Here is a 12,164-nt window from a genome sequence, read left to right as displayed (position 1 = left end):
TGCGACTTGCACTGAGATCACTCGTATTCAAGAGCTTACCACTCAGAATGTATTCAAGGCGTGTTATTTGGTTTCAGAAATCTCAACTAACTTATGAAAACGCAAATGAAGAGCGGTTTTCAAGCATATATGTTTCCCATGCTGCTTTTTAGGTGGTTTTATTTAGCTGTTTGTATGTTTGTGAATTTCCGCGGATTACATACTCCATAAATATAGGTATCCAATGGAAGGACTTGACTAGTAGGACACAGTTATTTATGTAAAATGGAAATCCAAGATGGCGGCCGTTAGAAGATGACATACATTTCTTCTGAAACCCCCATCAGATGAAAAGGATTGTCTAGAAGAGCACAGTTATTTATGATAAATCTAACTCCAAAATTGCTAATTACTTTTTTAATGCAACTCCCGCATGTGGGTATCAAATGAAATGATTTGACTAATAAGGTAAATTTTGGTTTGTCCAGTCGAAAATATGATCATGGTTTGCCCACTTTTTTTAATGCTCTAATTCAGCGCTCCTGTGTCGAATAAGGTATTCGAATGTTTCAAAACATGTAAATAAAATTGTGTCCTTTGCGCATAGCAGAAATAAAGCTTCTCTGTGTTGAGTGTGTTGAGGGTAACACTTTTAAAATACCCAAGAACAGGCAATATTCAGAAGAAAGCCTTTATTATGAATGGATCAGTATGATGACAGTAAACTCAAGCAATGATGAATGCAACATCTAATTATGAATTCGAATGTTTTCATTCAAAAATGATGATTTCTAAAACCGGACAAACCATGATCATTTTTTAGGCAAACCATGAACAGAGATGGTCAAATCATGATCATAATTCCTCTTTAAGGAAAATCGGTAGAAAAACACCTTTTGATAGTATTAGCAACTAGAGACTTGGGGCTTTTCAACAAACTCAAACTCGTATTGATTTTGTGTGATTTTCATGAAGATCGATTTGCATTTACTAGTTGCGTAAAAACACCCCAAATCGGTCTAACCAAGATCATTTACCCTATAATACAGTTAATCATGAAAACATTCCATTTGAAACATTTCAAAAATGTTTGGGATATAAAACGGGGAGAAAACTGTGTCGTTATCTAGACCCTCGCTTCAAGCAGCAAGGTTTTGGGGATAACAGAAAGTACAACTATGCACACCAGTCGTTGGTAAGGACGCTAAAAATGACATCCATAGAATCCACGCCTACGAAACTATCACAAATCGTTGGTGATGAAGCGCGATCATCTGTATGGGAGGAGTTTGATGCATTGATTGGCAATCTTCGATCCTCACATGATCCAAAAGCTGCTACAATATCTATTGTAGATAAATATTTAGCGGAGCCACATTTGCTGAGAACAAGCGACTCTTTGCTTTGGTGAAATGAAAGGAAATTTACCATGTAAGCGAGTTTTTTTCCGAAAGCAAGACAAGTTTGCAGTAAAAAATGTAGTTGACTTTCATAAGATGACATTGAAAAGATAATGTTTATAAATAAAAAAAGGAAAGAAGATTATTGTGATGGAAATATATCAGAGAAAACCTTCAGTAAAGTAACATTTTTGCTATTCTCTGTACTGATTATTTTTACGTCTTCCATTATTCACATATCCGAATAAACCAGTTCTTCAGTTCTTGAAAAGAGCCGTCAAGCCGCTCAAATGAGCCGACTCTTTTAATTGAGCGCACGGTTCTGAGCCACTCGCTGAAATGAACCGTTTTGCCCATCTTTACCTCAAATGTTGAAAGCTAAAAATAGTTGTCCGCGATCCATAACTTTCGGAAATTCAGTTGTAATATCAGAAAGTCTTATTGCTAATAAGTTTAACTCATATTTCGTTGACAGTGTTTCACTCATTAATGAAAGTATTGATTTGGTAAGTGAACCTGATGAAATAGTACAGCCGATGGTCAGTAGATGTAAACTGTTCTTTATTCACCCAATAACTTGAGCAGACTTAAACATAATTTGTTTTTTCACTAGAAAAGTCGGCTGGTATTGATGCCGTCCATGCAAAAGTTGTTCAAGATTGCTTTCATGTCATTGGACATTCTCTGCTGGATCTGTTTAATGAATCACTAAGAACTGGGCCCAAAGTTTGGAAGGAATCGTCGATGGTTCCAATTCAGAAAATTGGATCCAATTCAGATTAAATCCGAAGAGTTTCGTCCTATCAACTTGTTGCACACAATTGAAAAAAATGCTAGAATTAGTTGTTAAAGGTTGTTAAAAGTTGTTAAAAGTTGGTTTAAAAGGTTCGGTATTTGAACGGTTTGAATGTTATTTGAGTAATAGAATGCAGAGAACTGTTTCTGCTAACACTGTTTCTGAACCAATAGCTAGTACATTTGGTATCCCACAAGGAAGCGTGTTAGGGCCTATTTTGTTCATAATGTACATAAATGACATGAAACGAGTCTTACGTTTTTGTAATACAGGGTGGGCCATTTAAAGTGGAAGCATCTGGCAACCCCATAACTTTTGACAGAGATGTCAGATTAACAAATGTCATACCGCGTTGGAAGCGTCATTTCAGTACAATTTTAACCATGGAACAATACACACCTAAACAACGCGCTGAAATTGTTCAGCTGTACATTCAAAATAACTTCTCAATTGTGGCTTTTGGCAAAAAATCATAATGTCTGATGAGGCGCATTTCAACTTGAATGGAGGAGTGAATAAACAAAATTGTCGGTTTTATGCTACTGAAAACCCTCAATTCATCGAAACGCAACCTCTTTACGACCAAAAAGTTACTGTGTGGTGTGGCATTTATGCCGATAAAGTCATCGGCCCGTACTTCTTTGAAAACGAAAATGGAGCAACGGTAACCGTGAATGGGGAGCGTTATCGGACAATGATAACCGATTTTTTATTGTCATTTGTTCGTGAAAATGAATTGGACAATTACTGGTTCCAACAGGACGGCGCTACATGCCATACAGCGGCTGCCACGACCAAATTATTGCGCGAAATGTTCCCCGGAAGATTAATATTGAAAAACGGCGATTATGACTGGCCACCGAGATCACCTGATTTGACGCCTCCTGACTTTTTTTTATGGGGATATTTAAAATCCAAGGTATATACTGGTAAACCAAGGACCCTGGCTGCGCTGAAAGACAATATCCGACAAGAAATTGCTGCCATATCGGCCGAAACATTGGGGAAAGTGATGGGAAATGCCGAAAAAGGGCACATTTTGCGGTCAAGGCCAGAGGCGGTCATTTACGAGATATCATAATCAAAAAGTAGTTAGAACAAATCTCCTTGGACCAAAATAAATGAATTTAAAAAAAAAAATTAAAATTCCACTTCTTTACTTTGCTATTGCAAAACCAAATCCTTCCACTTTAAATGGCCCACCCTGTATAAATTTATTTGCTGACGAAACAGTTCTGTTCATAGCAGCCAAAACATTTGAATCAGCAGCATTGCACTTAAATGGGGATTTGCATTCTCTTAAAACCTGGTTGAACTATAAGCAGTTGAAACTAAATGTTGGGAAACCCAAATACATGAAAATTTCTTCGAGACATTACAACACCGAGTATTTTGTACATTGGTGAGACACCTCAGTCAGCTCGCGCAGTCCGAAGACATCGGTCGAAAGAGTACTACAGTAAAGGGACTGTCACATCAAATTGCATCACGGAAAAAACGCTGTAGAAATTTCCGTCAGTGAAAAAGATCACAAGCGCGTAGTTAAGCAGTTTAGACGTGATCCGAGAAGTTCGGTCCGGGATGTCGCCAATAAGCTGAATTTGTCAAGTTCATTCGTCCAGCAGACCAAGCAGCGGGAGGGCCTGCGTACATACAAGGTTCAGAAGGCTGTTAACCGCGACGAAAGGCAAAACTGGTGGGGAAAACGCGAGCCCGGAAGCTGTACACCGAAATGCTGACGAAGCCGCATTGCCTGGTAATGGACGACGAAACCTACGTCAAAGTGGACTTTCATCAGCTGCCGGGCCTGTTGTTCTTCTCCGCAGAGGACAAATTCAGCGTTCCGGAGGAGATTCGCAAGCAGAAACTATCCAAGTTTGCCAAAAAGTACATGGTGTGGCAAGCGATCTGCTCTTGCGGAAAGCGGAGCTCCCCCTTCGTGATGACCGGCACGGTAAACGGGCAGGTTTACCTTAAGGAGTGTCTACAGAAGCGCTTACTACCACTATTGAAGCAGCACGAAGGCCCGACCATCTTCTGGCCGGATCTCGCTTCGTGCCACTATTCAAAGGACGTGTTGGAGTGGTACGAAGCCAACGGGGTCACCTTCGTGCCAAAGGAAATGAACCCGCCCAACGCGCCGGAGCTTCGCCCAATAGAGAAATATTGGGCGATTATGAAGCAGGCCCTCCGGAAGAACCCAAAAGTTGTCAAATCGGAGGCGGACTTCAAGAGAAAATGGATTTCTGTTAAAAAAAAAACTACAACCTGACGTTGTACAGAACCTTATGGACGGGGTAAAGAGGAAGGTGCGAGCATACGGGCTTGGGCTCGAAGTATGAATAAAAAGAAAATGCCAAAAGTTGTTTAATAGTTTTTATTTTACTGTCTAAAATTTTCAAAAGGATCGGTCTACTGGGCGAATTTCTACAGCGTTTTTTCTGTGATGCAATTTGATGTGACACACCCTTTACTGTTACACTACGGAAAATCAAAGGCGTTCTTAATGAGAACAATCGATTGCTGGATTTGTGTTTCGTTAACTCAAAGGACCAAGCACCCTACGTACTGCCAGCCGCTGACCCTCTGGTGAATCCCGTTCGTCACCACCCTGCTTTAATGATGACATTTCGTAGACCCGAAATTATGACGGAGAACGTTCCTGCAATTGTCAGATACAATTTCAACAAAGCTGACTATGCTATCATTACTGCCACTCTTGACGAAATAAGTTGGAATGATATTTTAGCCAAGGACGACGTTGACAGTGCAGTACAGACGTTTTCTCATGTTTTGACCTACATAATCGATCGACACGTTCCAAAGAGGGTGGAGATAGTGACTAACAAGAAGCCTTGGATGACACCAGAGTTACGTTGAACGAAAACTCTGAAACGCGCCATGTTGAGGGGGTAATCCAAGTATCGCACTTGTTGGCACAAGTTGGCAAAACTAGTTGGTTCAAATCTTACCTCAAAAGACGCCGAATAACTGTTTCAGTCGGAGCTAACAGCTCAGAGCCGTTCGCAGCGACTTCTGGAATACCACAAGGAAGCCGTTTGGGTCCTCTAGTTTTCCTGATCTATTTTAACGATATTTATTTGGTGCTAGAAGGACTTGAGCTTCATTCGTCGACGATTTAAAGATATTTTTTTTCACATTCGCTAAACCACCGATGCTAGCTTTCTCCAACGACAGTTCCACGACGTTCGCTTCGTGGTGTTCTGTCAATTGTATGACAATCAACGACGGTCGACGGTCACCTTCGGTAGGAAGAAGGAATTAATAATGCACAATTATACCCTATTTGACGTTAAAATTGAACAAAGAACGGAGATTAAAGATCTTGAAGTGGTTCTGGATTCATAATTGACATTCAAGAAACACGTCTCACACATCATTCAAAAGGCGTCAAGGAACTTAGGTTTCATCATGAGAGTCTCCAAGAGTGTCTCCGATGTTTATTGCCTCAAATTGTTGTATTGCGCTCTGATTCGACCAACCCTGGAGTATGGAAACGTTGTCTGGAATCCGTGCTTTCAAAACGGGTCAACGTGAATCGAATCAGTGCAACGACGTTTTACAAGATACGCAACTTCCGCAACTCCTGGAAAAACTGGACTTCAATGGTCCTCCACGACATTTGAGAAGTGTGCCATTCTTGAGAATGTTACCCCGACGATCGAACTACGGCATGCATTCCGCAATAACGGGACTACAGCGCTCCTTCAATACGATTGCCTTCACCTTTGATTTTAATCTCTCCAGGAACACGCTAAAGCAACCATTCTTAACTATCATTAGGTTAAGTTAAAATCATTTGGACCTCGGAGGTCTGTTGATTGTTATCATAGATAAGTAAATAAATAAAAGATTCTTCGCGTCTATTATATCGTAAAAATAAATCTCCTGCTCTCGATCCCGCTCAACTACCGATCTTACCTCCCAACCCTGCTGTTCCTAATCCCGCGTCCTCAGTTGATTTTCAGTCTCCCTCAGTTGTTTCCTCTCCCCGTGTCAAGGTCTATCCAGAAGGTGCACCTGGAGCTGGCCCGTGGGTTGTTTTCCTCCGGCCCAAACCAAACGGACAATCTATTAATGTCATTCAGGTTTCGAAAGATCTGGCAAGATATTATTCCTCCGTGGTCGATGTCTCCAAAGTTAGACCGAACAAACTGCATGTTGTTGTGACTGATTAGAAACACGCAAACGCAATTGTGATCGACCAGGGATTCACCCTAGAATATCGTGTCTACGTGCCGTTCTCCCTGTTCTTCCGTCAAGTTCAACTTCCCAATCGGGATTCATAAAGTTGACTGACATTGTATATCAAATCTTCACGTGTTTTAATGTTTCTGACTCCAGCCACGATTGATCTTAGGAGACTTCAACTCTCACGGAACTGCCTGGGGGGAACAGTACGTCGACAACCGTTCATAGTTGATATACGACCTTTGTAACAGCTTCAATATAACCGTTTTGAACACTGGGGAAACAGCACGTGTACCTAAACCTCCTGCTAACCCAAGTGCTCTTTACCTCTCGCGTTGCTCGAATTCACAATCATTAGATTGCAAGTGGAATGAAATCCAGGACCCCAGCGGTAGTGATCACTTGCCAATCAAAATTTCCATCACCACTGGGTCGAATTCTTCTGAATCTATGAAAAATAGCATATGACCTCACAAGACACATTGACTGGAAAAAATATGCGGACGCGATTACTCTAGCCATCTACTCCAGAGATGGTTTACCTCCATTGGAGGAATATAACTTCATTTCTTGCTTGATCTACGACAGCGCAGTTCGTGCTCAAACGAAACTCATCACAAGTTCCACTATTCGTCGAAGGCCTCCCAATCCATGGTGGGATAGCCAATGTTCCAAGCTTTATCAGGATGAATCGAACGCATTCGAAGCTTTTCGGAAACGTGGAACCATTGAAAATTTTCAAACGTATTTAGACCTTGAAAATCAATTTAAAAACCTGATCAAATGTTCGACATATACCACAAGATAGGTGCGATCTTGATTTAGAGTTTTCAATGGTAGAATTATCTCTTGCTCTCCTTTCTTGTAATAATTCTGCTCCAGGAACGGATAGAATTAAGTTCACTTTGTTGAAAAAAACTCCCTGATGTGGCGAAACATCGTTTTTTGAATTTATTCAATCGGTGTCTGGAACATAATATTGTTCCAGATGATTGGAGACAAGTACGAGTTATAGCTATTGAAAAACCCAGAAAACCCGCGTCCGACTTCAATTCGTACCGCCCAATAGCAATGCTGTCTTGTATACGGAAATTGTTGGAGAAAATTATCTTGTTTCGCCTTGATCGATGGGTTGAAACAAATGGCTTAATCTCAGATACACAATATGGGTTCCGCAAGGGCAAGGGGACGAATGATTGTCTTACGTTGCTTTCTTCAGAAATTCAAATGGCTTATGCCGAAAAAAAAAACAAATGGCTTCAGTACTCTTGAACATAATGGGGGCCTTTGATTCTGTTTCAATAGAGGTTTTGTCAGACAAATTAGACTCTGCCGCCTCTATTGAATAACATGTTATATAACTTGCTTTGTGAGAAACATTTGAATTTTTCTTACGGAGATTCGGCAGTGAGTCGGGTTTCTTACATGGGCCTCCCTCAGGGCTCATGTTTAAGCCCACTCGTGTACAATTTCTATGTGAGCGACATTGACAATTGCCTTACACAAATTTGCAGCTTAAGACAACTTGCAGATGATGGAGTGGTGTCTGTTGTAACGAATCCGACCTGCAAGGACCCTTATAAGATATTTTGAACAATTTTTCAACCTGGGTCATTGGTCTAAGCCAGTGGTGGATTTGAAATCAAAAATCATATGAGCGAAATTAAGAATATAATTGAAAATTCTGTATGGACGAATTGAATAAAAATAACTTTGTGAGTAATTCTTATTAATCGATGTATATACAAATGATAAGCCATTTTCCGTGCTAACTTAACAGTGGTAATTCAACCTGCTGACAATTGTTCTCGTTAGTACTCAAAGGACTTTTTCACGTTTTTGGATCTGTTCTGTTCACAGTCGCATAAATTCGTGCAAGTAACGGCAGTAAACCGGATTTTCGTAGTATGGGTACATCCTGTACTGAAAAATTGACGGAGTTAGGAACGAAAATTGTTTATTTGAAAGTATGAAAGAACGAGCTGCCGACTATGTTTTTTATCCAGTGGTGATAGATGGGAGAAGGATTTCGAAGTTACCGAGGAATTGGCCTATTGCCTATGAATTTATCCTATGAATGCAGGATTCGAGGAAATTTTGAAGGATATCGTCCAAATCATCAATCAATTCGCACGCAATGGATCATCTTGAGTTCCAAGCTTTTTGTCTTCTTCTCTTTTTTTTCACTCGAAAACAAACTCAAGTTTAAACAACAAATGAAAAATTTTAATTTTACCCATTTTCTGACATTGACAACTATTGTCGACAACTAGGATAAATATTAATGCACTCCAGTCGACTAATGCTGATTTTTCTCGCAGATTTTGGTGCTTCAAAGCATATGATCTCCATTTTTCTCTACCTCATTCAGTTTCGATGATTTACATGCCGCTGAAAACATGCAAATGGAACTCATTGAAACGCAGTGTGATTTAGAGTGGCGTTACAAATTTGAAAACCATGATGTCTTGGATTTCTTCTCTAGATGTGTTTCAGAAGCGTCACTATACCACTTTACTTCCAGTTTTGGAAGAATGTCGGTAGTGAGAATTGAACTCGTGACCTTCAGCGTGAGAGGTATGGATGTTACCCCTACACCAGATTGGCTCCATAGGCGTGAGGGTGAGAGCTGCGATCGCGTCCATTTAGTTATTATGAGGTAATATATGGGTTTGTTCTGGGGTCTCATCCGAACCTCAAAGAAAATGACGTGAACGAGCACCTGACACCAAAGACAACGTAAACAAAGATTTGTGCCACATAAGCCTTACGTGTAAACTTGGTTTGGCTGCTCTGAAATTACTTTGAACTTCTTTACAGCAAACTTTGTCGCTCGATTTAACGGCCCACCCGTTCGTAGGACTTAAAAGAGCAGAATTACCAATGACGAATCGTTTTTTCACTAAATTGCGCGTGAATCGTCTAAAGGGAAAAGTAATCATTCCTGGAAGTGACAACGCATACCCGCTTAAAAATCCAGATCCTCAACTGTTTAGTTTTTCATCAAGAAGCAACGTAAATACCAATCCAAACATCAAAGAAGACCATCAGTCAGGTTCATTTCGCGTGAAATATTTCGGCGCGTATTCCAATTCCAAAACATAAGTGTCAAATTAAAGAAATTTAAAAACCAATCTTTTTCCAGTATTGAAAGACAGTTCTGTATGTACCTTTCAAAAAAAAATACTGGTTTGATCCGTGTTCCTAATTTTTTGAACATGTTGTTCTGAACCACCCAGTATATAAGTAGGTCAAAGCACAACCTCAATGTCAAATACCCCGGGACTGCAATTGATATAATGAATCTCTGCAATGTTCCACGTTCAAGTTTCCCTCATCGTTCCAACTGTATATCGAACTCAATCATATTTCATTAAAACTCAATTAAAACTTTACGGTTTTCGGGCAAAAATGCTGCAGAAATTTTGAGTTTGTTCAGGACACAAATCAGAAAATTAACTCGTTGCCTCATCCGCCAGCCTTGATTATTCTGATTTTACAGAGTAAGATAGTAAACCATAAAAAGAAAATAAATATTCAACCGCCACAAGCAATAAAAATCATCAACGTTATACTTGTGTTACTTCATTTGAGATCATTCACGTCTAAATATGAATTCTCGCTTGGGAATACCATACCTGAGCTATGCGGGAGTGTTAATCGCAATTAAGATAATTCACTTAACACTTGTTGGATTTCACGCGGAGACTTTCTCATTTACCATGAAATTGCTCTATGAAGAGATGGTTTAATGTGTCTTAATTTCAAATAGTATCCGATAGCACACTTCAATTATATTCAACTGCAACGGCTCAGTTTTCAAACACGATATTCGGAACCAACCATATTCTAACCACCTTTAGAATTTTCTCACACTTTTTATCGTTTCCAAAAAAACGACGCACTTTTTCACGGCTCGAAAATATTCCTTTCACCTGAATCCTAGGGAACTGCACACAAGAAAGCCTTCTTCTGTTAGAAAAAATCGATAATTTATCTCCCGCTCTCACTACAGGTTAATGTTTTCATATTCAACCTTTTCTTCAGTAATACATTCTGGTAATCTCGTCTCGTCACGATTCCTGTTGACACTGAATGATTTTATCATCCAAAGATCTTTGCTGCGATTTTGTTGTCTTCCAAATTTAACTATTTTTATCCACACTACGGTACAGTGTGTGCAGTGGCTTAGAGGTTGTGATTGTGGTCTGCTCAGAACCTTATCACCCCAAATGGCACTTTTTTCAATTGCTACCATACAGCTCAATGTCTTAATTCGAACTGAAGTTTAAAATTCGACTTCGAGACTGGTTCGCCGTCAGCAGCAAGGACCCTGGATTGCCGAGCTTGCTGATAGAGGATGACCCGAATTTCGCCTTCTCTTCCAGCCGATCCGGGCTGGGGAGGACACTCAGTTCATTCGGTGCAACAGGCCGTATCTCACCGCCGGATTGTTTAGAACGCTTCTAGAACTCAGCCATCTGTTGAATTCGCGTATGAGCACGGAAGTGCACATGCGTGGAATGGAGCGTTTTTCTCCTCTAAGAGCAGTTATCCGTTAATCAAAACAAATGGAGAGTGGAGTGATCTCGGCGGTATCCAAAGTTGGGGAGAATAGTTTCTCGGTTGTTCAATTTTTGAGTGAACCATTTTTTATCCAAGTGAAGACAGCATCATATATAATTCATAACACAATCAGGAATTATTGCTCCTTTTCACTTTTTAAATTTTGAAAGATGCTTAGTCTTTATGAAAATCCTTATCCACGAGCAATCCGTAACTGCAAATAATATTATCTAATATGTAGTCTCAATTTTGACCTCACTTTCGTGTACTGAGCAACGGCGAATAACAAAAGTATTGTTAGACTCAAGTTGTTCAGTCTTAGTCGTCTCATATGAGTTCAGAAAGTTTCAAGACTAGTCTCTTATTACATTTAGGCATCAACATGAGCCAGCTGTGACTTCATTACTCAGAAACTATCTGGAACTCTATGTGTTGTCGAGAAGCCTCGTCGAAGTTACCTGGACCTGAGTCGTTTAGTATTTCCTCGTAAAACTGAACAATAGTCTACCTATAACTAATGTGTGCTGTTTCACACAGCACTTTGCTGAAAAATGCCTCGAATGATGTTGAATATTCGACTCACGTTCTTGAAGTCGATCACGACGTTTCTGAACCAACTTCCGTTGGTCCGCTCTGTTAGTTTAAACTTTCGATATTACTTCACTTTGCTTGTAGAAAGGATCTGCGTGCTCCCTTCCAATTAGGACAAAATTAGTCTTAAATTTAATCGGGCGCACCATGAAAGTATTTGGATTTCAAGTAGGATACTTGAAGCTGTCATATAATTTAGTCATTTTTTTTATATCTTCATAAAAATGGAAACACAGTACAGCCAGACCATGGTTATTCAACGATACAAGTAATAATCGGAGCAAATATCTAGTGATTTGTGTTGGATGATTTTCAAATTCACTCACCCTACAATGCTCGGTCCATACTCCTAAATTACGAGAAGTGCCAGATAAGTTTTGAGATACGCGAGCACCTGTTACAATCGAATCTTTATCAACGTTGGATTACATGTTAAACATGTTAAACAAAACATTTGTGTACCTACTCGAAACATTTCAAAATTCGAGTTTTCAAAAAAATATCTCAGCGTGAAACGTGAACTAATTATACTGCGCGTGAAGAATTTTTTTACAACTTTCGCCGCGGCTTACGTCAACAAAAGTGACCCGATCCACTTGTTTCAACTTTTGGCGGTGAAG

At 39.9% G+C, this 12,164-nt stretch overlaps 1 protein-coding gene across 11 annotated transcripts in view; it reads right to left on the bottom strand.

The window, feature by feature from the left end:
* The window catches only part of LOC129770241 (SCY1-like protein 2), a 295,540-nt gene extending 284,886 nt beyond the window's left edge, over window positions 1-10,654 (bottom strand). For 10 of the 11 annotated variants that reach the window (XR_008742068.1, XR_008742069.1, XR_008742072.1 and 7 more), the window contains exon 1: window positions 10,026-10,654. The gene's annotated coding sequence lies outside the window, so the exon portion shown is untranslated. The remainder of the gene's footprint in view (window positions 1-10,025) is intronic. The other variant, XM_055772941.1, reaches the window with a different exon arrangement.
* Between the last annotated feature and the right edge of the window lie 1,510 nt (window positions 10,655-12,164).

The sequence above is a fragment of the Toxorhynchites rutilus genome, chromosome 2 (genome assembly GCF_029784135.1).
Source record: "Toxorhynchites rutilus septentrionalis strain SRP chromosome 2, ASM2978413v1, whole genome shotgun sequence".
Classification (NCBI taxonomy): Eukaryota; Metazoa; Arthropoda; class Insecta; order Diptera; family Culicidae; genus Toxorhynchites; species Toxorhynchites rutilus.
The sequence above is the reverse complement of the archived record's forward strand: the minus strand, read 5'-3'. Positions and strand labels throughout refer to the sequence as shown.